Below are 12,771 nucleotides of genomic sequence, written 5' to 3'. Positions count from 1 at the left end.
TGCTTGCCCTTGAATATCCAATGGTTTCTAGTATAATCGTTCCTGTGACATCAAAGATATGTCCTATGTAAATAGATAAAGTGACTTCACAAATAGATTAATAACGAGTTGAACTCAGTAGACCAGGCTGAACTTATTTAACAGCTGATAGATAAGGCCAGCTGATTGCATTGTGTTTTTACTGCATAATACTGTCACCTGATTAGAAACTAATAAATCAGAGTAGCCTGTGGTGCTCAGTGCCAGGCCTGGCAGATACTTGATTTTCAACAGATGTTGTGGAATCCATGAATATGACCTAAATGTGACATGAGAGCTTTGTTCTGACTTTTCACCATGTTCGGTCTGTGTTTGTGTACATGTGTATTTGCATATGTGTGTGTATGTGTGAGGCTAGATTATAAACCCTTAGAGGGAAGAGAAGGGCATATGGAAAGGACGGATTCCACATTTTAAATAAACACATTTCCTTATGGCTCCAAGAAGGAAACAAAATCCAGCAGATTGCAAATGCAGACTCTGGTTGGCCAGATAGCAGGCTCGCTTGCCAGCACCACTCCCAGCTCCACCAGGGGCTCCTTGGAAACTCTGCGCTCTGCTGCTCACAAGCGAAGGCTGTGTAAAGACATGAGCTCTGAGGGGGGCAATGAGCAGGGGGGATCTGTTTCTGCAACAGGAAGAAGTGATTTTCACTGATTTTTCAAAGCAAAGGGGAAACATCACCTTCACCACCATCATCTTCACCATCCTAAGACATGTTCTCAGACCCAGTCCCAATTGTCATCATACTCCTGTAAAGTGGAAATTATTATAATTGTGATTGTTGTTTCCATTTTATAAGAAAAATAAAGGTTAGAGCAGTTGGCAACTGCCCCAATTCATGTGTGCTCTTTTCCTCAGAACACGCAGCTTGAATTTCATTCCAAGTCTTGCCTGTGCCTCGGCCTCTCTCATGCCCCAGCACCTCAGCCGGCTCTCTCCTCCCTTGGCGTGTGCCTATGACGGACAAGCACCTCTGATGACCTCAGGCTTTCCTGGGACACTACACCTCTTACAAGTTTGATGGAGTCCATAATTACTTTGTGTTCTTATGTTTGGGTCATTTGTAATTTAGGTGATTTCACTTGGCTAGGTATTATTTATAATAACAAACTTTCTGAGACTTTATATAATAATGGTGATAACAGTAATAAATTTAATAATAAGGTCTCCTAATTAATAACTCTTTGAGAGAAGGGACAGTTATCTTAAGTTTCCTTTATAATTCCTCTCTAGCATATTCTATAGTCCTAATGACTGAAGATTCTACTCATTGATGTTTCTAGAAATGTATCCACTTGTTTTAGGTTTTCCAGTTTATTGGAATATAGATTTTCAAAATAGTCCCTAATAATCCCCTGGATTTCTGTGATATCTGTGGTGATCTTTCATTTTTCATCTCAAAATTTATTAATTTAGGTCTTCCTTTTTTTTGAGTGTTTTTCCTTCTTGGCTAAGGGTTTTTAAATTTATTTTCAAAGAACCAATTCTTCATTTCATTAATCCTTTGTATTTTTTTATTCTCTACTTTATTGACTTCAGCTTTGAAATTAGTTTGCTCTTGTTTTTCATGTGTCTCAAAATGAATCATTGGCTTATTTAGGATATTTCTGGTATCCTTCCTTCCCTCCTCCCTTTCTTTCTTTCCTTTCTTCTTTTTTTCTTTCTCTTGTTTTGTAAACCAGAGTTTGAATGTAGGGGTGCTTACCCACTGAGCAACATCCCCAGCCCTTTTTATTTTTATGTTTTAAATTTTGTGACAGGGTCTCACTAAGTTGCTTGGGCCCTCAGTAAGTTGTTGAGGCTGGCTTTGATCTTGTGGCCTTCCTCAGCCTCCTGAGCTGTTGGGATTACAGGTGTGCACCACTGTGCCCGGCTCCTAGATTTCTTTTATAAGCACTCATAACTGTAAAATTTTTTCTTAGTGTACCAGAGGTTCTAATATCTTATGTCACTATGATCATTTGATTCTAAGTATTTTTTAGTTTTTTCCTTGCTTTTGACCACCCATTCATTACTTCAAATTGCATTGTTTAATGCTATGTGTTTATATAGTTTGGTGTTGGTTTCTGATTTAATTTCATCATGATCAAATAAAATGCAAGGAATTACTTTGATTTTTCTATATTTTCTAGGAGTTGCTTTGCAACCAAAAATATGGTCTATTCTGAAGAAAGTTTTCATTAGCTACTGAAAAGAAAATTAATTAATCTTTTGTTGTGTGAAATATTCTATAGACATCTGTGAAGTCCATTTGATTTATAATATTAAGTATAAAGAGTTATTCTACCTATCAACATTGAGTGAATTCGACATGCCTCTATTGGTGAGAGGCATGTCGAATTCACTCAGTATTATTCTAATGGGGTCTGTCTGAGTCTTTGAGTAGTGTCGGTTTTATATAATTAGGTGGACTGACATTTGGGGTATAAATATTTATTATCATTATATCTTCTTGTTTGATTTTACACTTTACTAGTAAAAAATAACTTTTGTCCTTTCTGATTAATTTTGGTTTGAAGTCTGCTTTGTTGAGTATGGAATAGATACTCGTGTTTTTTTCTGGGCTCTATTTGCATGGTATATCAATTTCTCTCCTTTCACTTTCAGCCTGTGGTTGTTCTGCCCATAAAGTGAGTCTCTTGCAAAGGCCATATAGTTGAATCTGTTTTTAATCCATTCTTCCAGCCTTTGTCTTTAATTTGAGAGTTGAAGTCAATAAATTCAAATTTATCAGTTATCAGAGAGAGAGAGAGAGAGAGAGAGAGAGAGAGAGAGAGAGAGAGAGATGTTTATTAGTCCTGATATTTTGTTTTATTTCTAATGTTTATTTGGTCCTGTTTCTCATTTGCTTAGATACTCTTCAAATGAGATCTGTCCATTTGTGGGCTCTGGAGTTTGTTTTTGATTTCTTCTATGTGTATTATTTTTTTTACATATTTTCTATAGTGACAGCTTCATAGGAATTGTTTAAGTTTCTGCTTATCTTTGAAGTTTTAAATTTTTTGATCCCAAAAGATTACTTTGCTGAATATAGCAATATTGGTTGAAAGTTATTTTCTTCCAGGGCTTGGAACTCATCATTTCAAGCACTCATGGATTTCAGAATTTGTGCTGAGAAATCAGACATGATTCTAATTTTCTTGCCTCTAAATGTGACCTGACATTTTTCCTCTTGAAGTTTTAAAAATTCTATCCCTTTTCTGTATGTTAATTATGATTATATATTTAATTATATGAATTAAATTATAATGTGTTGTGGAGAGGATCTTTTTTGACCTTGTCTGTTTGGGATTCTGAATGTATTTGGATGTCATTTCATTCTCAAGATTTGGAAATTTCTCTGTTATTATTTCCCTAAAGAGGTTATCCATGCCATTAGCCTACATATTATAATTTTCTTCAATTTTAACTATTCTGAAATTTGTTCTCTTAATTTTATCTTAGAGTTCTTATATATTTTGGTCATTGTTACTTATTTCATTTTCTTTAATACTGTCTGTTCAAGATTGGCTACATTGTCTTCCAACTCTAAGATTCTGTCTTTACCCTGGTATAGTCTATTAAACAGACTTTCAACTGAACATTTTATTTCATTTATTTGGTTTTTCATTTCCAAGATTTTTTTTTTGGTTCTTTTTCAATATTGATATCTCTTTATTGATTTTCTCATGCATATCCTATACTGACTTCCTTAATTTATTCGGTTGTTTTTCTGATTTCTTGGAATTCGTTGATCATTTTATAATAATTCTTTATTTGGTATTTATTTAATACACTTATGTATCTTTGGAATCCATTGCTGGTGAACTTTAGTAGGTGTTGTGTTACCTTATTTTTTTCATATTTCTTGTATTACTTTGTTATGCTTTATGCTGGGGGCCTTTTTAGGGCACAGTCTTCTCCTGACAAAGTGTTCTGGAATATCAGGATATTGTGAACTTTTAAGTATATTTCCAAATAAGTTTGTAGTACAGTTTACCTGCTAGTTTGTTGATGATGATTAGTGTATTTTGATACAGTGTGCATTATGTCATAGCTTGAGGATCCTACTTTCCTGTATGTCTCAAAATTGTGAGGTATTTCTTGTAGATTTGGCAATTGTGTTGTATACAGCAGGGTATATGAAGTACACTCTCTGTGTTTGCTTTCTTTACACAAAACCTCTGTATATTCTAGCAAGTTATGGGCGTGAATGGAGATTGAGACCCCTTGTAGGTATCCATAGACTTTGTATTAACTATATGCTTTTGTTGTAGGAGTGGATGCCCACGTGTGGGATCTGAGGGCCCCACTTACCCATTTCTACTTGGGGACTGGTCATTTGTTTGGGGATTTTTCTCTTACATTCTTTGTATTAAAGTATTACTGAAATTTTAGCATGATTAGTTTGTGTGTGGAGCAATGTGTATTGACTCTTGGCTGGATTTAGCTCAGCAGCAAAACCTGAAGTATTCTAGTAGATTCCCACCACCTCACAAAAAATGTGGAAATAATATCAACAACTTCAGAAAACAATGTACATGATTAAAGTAAATACCTGGTGCTCACTCTGATATCAACAACACTGATTACCCCAAAACATAATTGGTGGGATCAGCAATTGCCAACAGCTAAAACCAAAAATTTCCAAAAATACTATTCATTTAAAGAAAATAAAATGTGATAGGAAGGTAAAATGAAGTTCAAAATATTCAAAATGCAATCAGACAGAATGCATAGAAGATATTATAAATGACAGCTATAAATGAGGAGGACAAATAAATTAAAGAAACAAGTAGAGAGAGGGAGAGAGAGAGGGAGAAAGAGAAAGAGAGCAAGCGCACGCAAGAGAATTGGCTATTGGAGAGGAAAGATGAGAAAAAAAATAAAAGAGACAAACAAAAACAAAGTAAATAAATTAAAACCCCTAAATCTCAAAAGGCAAGACAAAGAAAAAAAACATCAAAATGCTAAAAATGAGAGAAAGAAATAAACACATACACACACACACACATATTCCCCCCCACACACACACATAAAGTATGAACCAATCAGCACAGCAAGGAACCATCCCTCAATAAATGAATAAATAGAGAAAAATTCATCATAAAAAATGAAAAATTGTATCCGTGGCTGTGGTCAAAACTATTGATGAGGATGGGTGGTCAGTCCTATGGGCCTTACTGTTCTTCCCATTTCTTGTTGGGTATGAACCCCTTAGAGAGAGTAAGGAATGGCGGTTGTTAAACTCTTCTTTTAGTTTTGCTCACAGAGCTGCCAGCTGAAGTGTCCTGAAACTGAAACTGATTGACGTAGCTCTCAGCTTGTGTTGTGTTCTCACCAGCATGAGGAAGGATGGAGTGGGAAGTACTGTGGGTTGGAGTTTTGTCCAGACAGACTAGTTCAATGCATTCCCAGGGTGGGGCTGCTGCAGGGTTCTAAGTGGGAAGTTCAGGGGCTGAGGCTTAGGTCTAATTAGGCCTTGGGGACTTTCTTGGGTGATATTTGCTCTGGGGAAATTAGATCACTGCATCCCTAAGGTTTGGATCTCAGGAAACTCCCAAGAATTTTACGCACAGAACAGAGGAGCAACCCTCCACACACTCCATTGCTCATGAGTACACCCTTCCCGGGTTCCATCCCTGAGTGTTTTCACACCCACCTATTCAATGTCCCAATCCTCTTCATCTGGTCTTGTGAGAGACCAGCTCAAAGGCTCAAAGGGAAAGTGAGTTGAACGCCCCTCCATATCTCCACCTTGCATCACCCCCCCTACAAACTTCTCTGTGCCTGTTTCATTCATTCTGCGAGGAACACCCTTGGCCACGTGGTAGGTGCTTACTGGGACAGTGTGGCCACATTTTCTATGATCTCTTGGACTTCCACAGAAGCACGCTGCAGCATGGACTCAGCTCCGAGCCTCAGCTCTCTGCTTGCCAGTTAAGAAACAGCACTTTTCAAATTCCAGTTCACTGTCCAGGCTCTGCATCCTGTAAGTTCAGGCTGCTTTCTGTTTTACAGGCTGTTCCATGCCAAATGTGTCCTTTGTGTTTCCCTCTGTGTATCATCCCTTCCCTTTCTGGTGAACTGGAGCCACTGCAACTTGGCTCCAATGCACTCTTTTTTTTTTTTTTTTTTGTCTTTCACGCAATGCAGGCAACTTTCTGAGTCTCTAAGAGTCTCTGTCTGACACTAACTTTCAGTGAATTCTCTCTTTTACCCACATCACTGAGAAATGGTGTTCCTACTGCTTGAATCCCAATTCATAGAGCAACTGGAAATGCAGCTTTCCTCTAATCCGCCATCTTGAATCTTCAAAGGTGTGGTAGTTTAAGGAACAGGGGGTAAAATGAAAGCAAAGAGTCTCAGGGAATCCAGATGAAATTAATTAAGTCAACCAGGATATTTGCTATCAACATACAGATAAATATTTCTGCTAGTGGATTGAACAAAAGCATGCAAAATTATCCTGCATATAAATTTCCTCTGTCTACTAAACAATTCCATGAGACTAATCCTTGCTAGTCTATGTACTGTGTTAAATGACTTACCTATTGCTTAATTTCTCCTTTTGTAAAAAATTAGTCAAATAGGCTATATCAGTGTTTTTCACCTATGGAATGGTATCTCTTAATGGGTTATACAAACAATTTAGTGAATTTCTATCAGCATTTATTTAAGAAATGGGTCTCTGAGGCTTTTACTTCTGTGTTGACTTGAGGAGTTGTAGCTTTCCAATCAAGTGATATAATTTCAAATTCCTATGAATATCAACCAGGCAGCCACACAAATTGCTTAAGATGGCTCTCCCTTGTGTAGGAGTTTTTAAAGCTGTTTTACTGGAACCACACCCCTGGCTGGGATGGTTCCTGCTGGGAGTTTAGATATTGGCATAACATGACATAAAATAAATATTCCAGAAGCAAGGAGTATGAGTTTCCTATTAATATTCTCACCCAAACCCTGCAACCACACACTTTCCTTTAACCAATTTTTATTTATTTATTTACTTGTTTATTTTGTGGTACTGGGGATTGTACTCAGGGGTGCTCTATCACTGAGCTATATCCCCACTTTTTATTTTATTTTATTTTGAGAAAGGGTCACACTAAGTTTCCCAGCCTGTCCTTGAACTTGTGATCCTTCTGTCTCAGCTTCCTGAGTTGCTGGGATTACAGGTGTGCAGGACAACACCTGGCATTTTTGTGTAATTTATAAGACTTGGTGAGGTCATATGGATATTGGGCTCAAAACTATTATCTTTCCCTTTTTGTTATTGGCCTGACCTAGTGAGCTAAAGTGAGCTAAGGGTAACAACAGTAACACTCTTCACTGCTACCCTTGACCACCCACTGTAGACAGGGACTGTCCTGGGAACTCTGCAAACATGGCTTCATTTCACCAGCACACTAATCCTTAAAGAAGCTGGTATTTAACCACCATCACAGAAGAGTAAACAGAGGCCAGGAGAACTTAAGATACTGGTCCTAAAGTCAGAGTGTGGCAGAGCTGAAAACGCTTTTGCTTCCAATATCTACATTGTTTTAGCTTCCAAAGAGCCCCTCATGGAGCATTCGGACTGGTAGGTAGAAGTGGTCTTGCCTTAATTTGAAGTAAAGATCTAAATTATGGAATTTCGACCTGTTGCTGGTGGTATTGGTGTCTGTGTGTTCCATTCCCCAGGTGCAGGAATGGGCTGAGTGCAGCAAATGCACAGTTCTGTTTTGATATCTTCAAAGAAATGAGTGATGCCCATTGTCTGTGGCCTGAGAAGCTCTTCTTTTCTTCCTTGGCTCTCCTCTCTGGCCTAGCTGTGTGCTCTTTGGAGCCAGAAGGAGTTTATAATCCAGGGGAAGAATTTGTATTCTACACAATTGCATTTTCAAGGGAATCATGAGTATTTTAACTTAACTGAGAACTGCAAATGAGTGCAAGAAGTGGTTTTTTTTTTTTTTTTTAAGTAGGGATCTTTCAACATTGTCCATCTCCCTGCTTAGGTGAGAGGGAATGATTAACAAGTGGAACAAAGTTTCTCCTGATTAATTTGGAAATTAATTTGAAAGGCTAGAACTTAAAATTTTTAAGCATGAGAAAAAATGAAATGTAAAAGCTCCTGTATTCTATTTGTTTCTTTGTCCATGCATTGGAAGAGTAGCTTCCAAGTGACTTACCTGGAGTAGGTGTTCCATAAATACACACTTATGGAGATGGAGATGTAGCTGGGAATGTGGAAGCTATGGGAATCTCTACAAGTTGTTTTGGGATGTGGCTGAGGTGGACGCACTCCTCCCTCACCCCCTCTCTTCAATGTGAGAGAGCATCTGGTGGCTCCATCTGCCCATGTGCCTGCTTCAGGTTGTGCACCCAGGGAGATGGCATGTCCCATAGGGCTGCAGACACAAGGCAGGCAGTGAGAGTTTGGACTGGAAATAATTCTTTGTCTCACTGACAGCCAAGCAACCTTAGTTATAGGAGAGCCAAAGAATTCAACAATTACCTTCATTGTTTTCCACATATAATGGAGATAAATCCTTGCATTTTCATCTTGCTAATGCATGTCTTCAAAGACTGAGCAGAATGCTGAGAGTTACAGGTTGAATCATTGTTTTTTCTTTTGATTGTGGTGGTTATAATGAAGGAAGTGACACCAAGAGTAGCATTCGTGCCATCCCTGGATTATGAAGCTATAGGACCTCTTGTGATACAGAAGACCATTAGACAATCTCAGAAATGGAAAAACTCATGCAATTCAAACCCTCCATGCTTGAATCTCCACTGTAACTCAGCAGGCAAGAGTTTGTTCAGCTTGTCTGAAGTTCTTCAAAAAGGCAGAACTTAAGGTCACAAAGGAGCTCATTAATAAGCATCCAGACAACTCAAATGTTATAAAGTTCTTCCTTGACTTGAGCTAAAATCTACCTTTTAATAATCATTGCTCCATTATAATTTTTCTCTTCATAAAACACACATGCACAAAATATAGTCCTTCCATTTAAAAAAATATTTTTCTTTAGTTGTAGATGGACACAATGACTTTATTTTATTTATTTATTTTTATGTGGTGTTGAGGACCAAATTCAGTGTCTCATATGTGCTAGGTGAGCACTCAACCACTGAGCCACAACCCCAACCCACCTTCTTCCATTTTTATATTAATCAAGTTATAATATTGTTATGGCCCAGGCTATATGGGCAATGACCAAACAGACTCCATCTTATCCTGAGACTTCATGTCACGTAAATACTGCTTCTCCCAGGGAAAGCCCCGCCTCTGTACCCATCAACAGTTGCTTAACATAGCATGTTTGGCAACACAAAATGGCAATTCTTATACAATGTAAAATTGCTCTCTCTTTGGTTCCCATTTTTCTTGGACAATGCACCCCGTCACAGATTGATTGACTAGATGTTAGTAACCATTCTTCAACTTGCACTCAACGAGGGAAGTTTTGGTCCAGTCCTTTTCTGCTTATGATTTTAGATCTCATGACATTTGTTTATGGTTTTGAATCATAGCAACCATCATTTATAATATGGTTTTGGACTATAAAAGGTGTATTCAAACCCTGGGAGGGGGTCAAAGGGTGTAGACTTGCAGCCTACTCCTTGGCTCGCCAGCTGGTGGGTCCAGACCGCCAGCTGTTGAATAAAGTTGCCGTTTCCCGATTCAAGATCGACTCGGTGATTTATTACAATTTTGCCATAACAATATCTTCTCTGTATCCACTGCCTCTTGTCCAATTTTTACTCCCAGGAACCACACAAAATATGTTTAAAACATTAAGCCTTTAAATCTTTGCAGATAATTGGTAATGTTTTATTCAGTTGTCCTCTGTCAGAGGCCTGAGGACATTCTAGCTATGTCTCAACTAAGTCAATAGATTGCATTGTAACTGGAGAACTATAGGAACCCTATTAACCAGTAGCAGAGAAAATGATGCAAGCTACTGGAATATCAGAAAAATACTATGAGCACCAAATCAGAAAATGTTTGTGAAAGTATTAACTATTAAATGAATTCAACCCATTATTTTTGTATGCCCTTTGACTAACCAATGATATTAACTGCCCACAAATGATATTAAGATTCATGTATCTCTCCATACTCAGATAAATATTTGTGGGTTTCTTACCCTGTTTCTAGTAATACAAGGATGAACAAAATATTTTTAAGTGACAGCGTGAAGGAGCAAGCCTGAAATGATTTCAAAATTCCTTTTAAACTTTCAGCTTGGATTCTACCATGAGGGTTGTAGGGATGTGCACATATCCCACTCTTCCATTGTCGGGCACTCAGACCCCTGTCTAAAAGCAGTGGAAAGATTTTGTTTTCCAAGCTAACTTTTTCTCTTTGAAATAACTTTTTAAAAAATGGGTAGCAAAATTAAGAGACAGATAAGAGAATAGTGATTAAGTAGTTAATTAAGATTAATAAGTGATTAATTAAAAGTTCATAAAATATAAAAGTGCAACACTTATAATAAAAAATGGTTTTCTCTGTCACCATCCAGCCTTTGGAGTAGGCTTTGTGAAGTCTTTGAAAACAGTTGTTTCACATTGTAAGTATTCCGCTGGACGTGAATGAAAAAGAACTTCAAATTCTTTAAATGCAAAGGTAGTTACTATTGCAGCTTTCCTTTCTTCTTCTTTTAGGGAGTCCATAGTTAGCTTTTGAGGCCTAAAGATTCGTGGGATGGCGTTTATTTCATCTGTCCTTTGAGCCTAGAATTGGATCTAAACACTCCAATTCCTACTATGCTGCTTTAAAAGTAAAAACTTTCAAAAAGTTGAGCTTGTCATAATTGGTCTTTAAGAAGAAGGGCTCTCCTTGACAGGAGCAGTAAGTGTGGAAGGAGATTCTTCTCAGACATTTCACAAGAGAACCTCAAAAGCTCTGTAGAGAAAAGAAGAGCTTCCAACAGTGTCCAGACCACTGGGAGTGCTCAGTCACTATCAACTCTTTTTTAAATCTTTATTGAGGATCAAGGAACTTTAGGTGAATAGGGGAATACTAACTGTAAAAGCATAAGTGTTATTTTTGAAAATACAACCATGTAAAGATGGTTTAACTTTATAAATTTCACTGATGATTTATTTTCATATTGTTAACTTCTGGGGCAGTATATATAAGGTACACCTTCAATAGTCTAGGTGGTCTGAAGCTTCCTAGAAGTTGCTGTTTTCCCTCTTATCACCCATGGTGGTGGTGGTGGTGGGGGGTTACCAATACCAAACTTGATTGTCCAAAATTCGGATTTATTAAAACATACAGTATCTTAGGTTTTTTTCAATGTGATTTACATACCTGACAAGAACAACTTAGAGAAAGAAAACTTATTTGGAGCTTATGGTTTCAGAGGTCTCAGTCTATAAATGGCTTGACTCTATTGCTCTGGGCCAAAGGTAAAGCAGCGTATCATGAATAAGGGCCCAGGAGAGGAGAGCTGCTCAGCTCATGGTGGGGTCAGGAAGCAGAGAGAGAGGAAGGGGTCACAGAGAGGGTGCCCTCACTAACTTAGCTTCTCCAGCCATGCCCCTCCTGCCTGCAGTTAGCACCCAGTTACTCCATTCAAACTGCGATGGACTTATTAGGTTAGAGCTCTCACATTGCGATTATTTCACTTATGAATATTCCTGGTTTAAAACAAGAGCTTTTGGGGGACACCTTATATCCAAACCATAACATATGGCAAAAACACTTTTCTTGATGCCAGTTGTACTAAGATTCACATCAGTATCATGTGCTCTCGGCCAGCTGGTAGAGAAGACACGATGAGTTCTGGCTGGGGTGTGGACTGAGCCAAGGGGCCCCTCGCTTCTCTGAGTGTGACTTCACTGCCTGACCACATGCCTGCTCTCTACCTGTGTTCAGGTTATTGGGCTACACATTTTGGTGAAAGTCAAGAATTTCAGTAAGTACAAGTGGTGGAATGAGTAGCTTCTAATTCTATTTCACTCTGAAATAGCATGCCATACCCAAGAACCTCTTGTCAACCAAGGTTGATACTAAAGTGCTATATATCACAATCCCCATGTTCAAATCTTTTAAACTATGTCTCAGTAGGAACACAACAAGGGGTCTCGTTCATCCAAGCATTCCCCTCTGGACTCAACAAGTCTGGCCTCAGTAGAGTCCAGGTGGCAAATGGACTTTTTGCACAAGAAGCCTATTCCTTTCTTCTGGTGAGTTATAATAATATGTTTTCCTAATTAGTTTCTTTACTTAATCTATGCTAGCATTGTTTGTATGATTAAAACTGTAGAGAAATATAAAATATATAAACAGACAGATATGTGCATCCATATACACATATATGCAGTATGTCATTTAAAAATATTTTATATGTGCATTGCATTTCTTAAATAATATGAAGGGTTTAGGTTTTAACTTTTAGATGCTAGTTTGTAATGATTTCAATTGTATTTTAGACTGCATAAAACCCAAAATTTTACATAGTTTATGATTAAGAACAATACCATTAATAAAAATTTTGATATTAGTAATAAAATAAGACGATGTCTTGGAACTCCACTCTGAGGAGACTAATTATCCTGATTATCTTTGCTATTGATCATCAAGATATGGGCAGTGTTGGGCATAAGGTACAATCTCAGAGACTGAGAAAATGATAAATGTTCTTCATTCACTTTTCAGCCTTTATGTTTGTTTACTTGAATGTCTTCCTCAAACATGACGAAAGTGCACATTTTTATTAATTTTGCCTAGTTCTTCATAAGGATATTTTATAC

Source organism: Callospermophilus lateralis, chromosome 17, assembly GCF_048772815.1.
Source record: "Callospermophilus lateralis isolate mCalLat2 chromosome 17, mCalLat2.hap1, whole genome shotgun sequence".
In the NCBI taxonomy this organism is placed as follows: Eukaryota; Metazoa; Chordata; class Mammalia; order Rodentia; family Sciuridae; genus Callospermophilus; species Callospermophilus lateralis.
Note: the sequence above shows the minus strand (reverse complement) of the source record.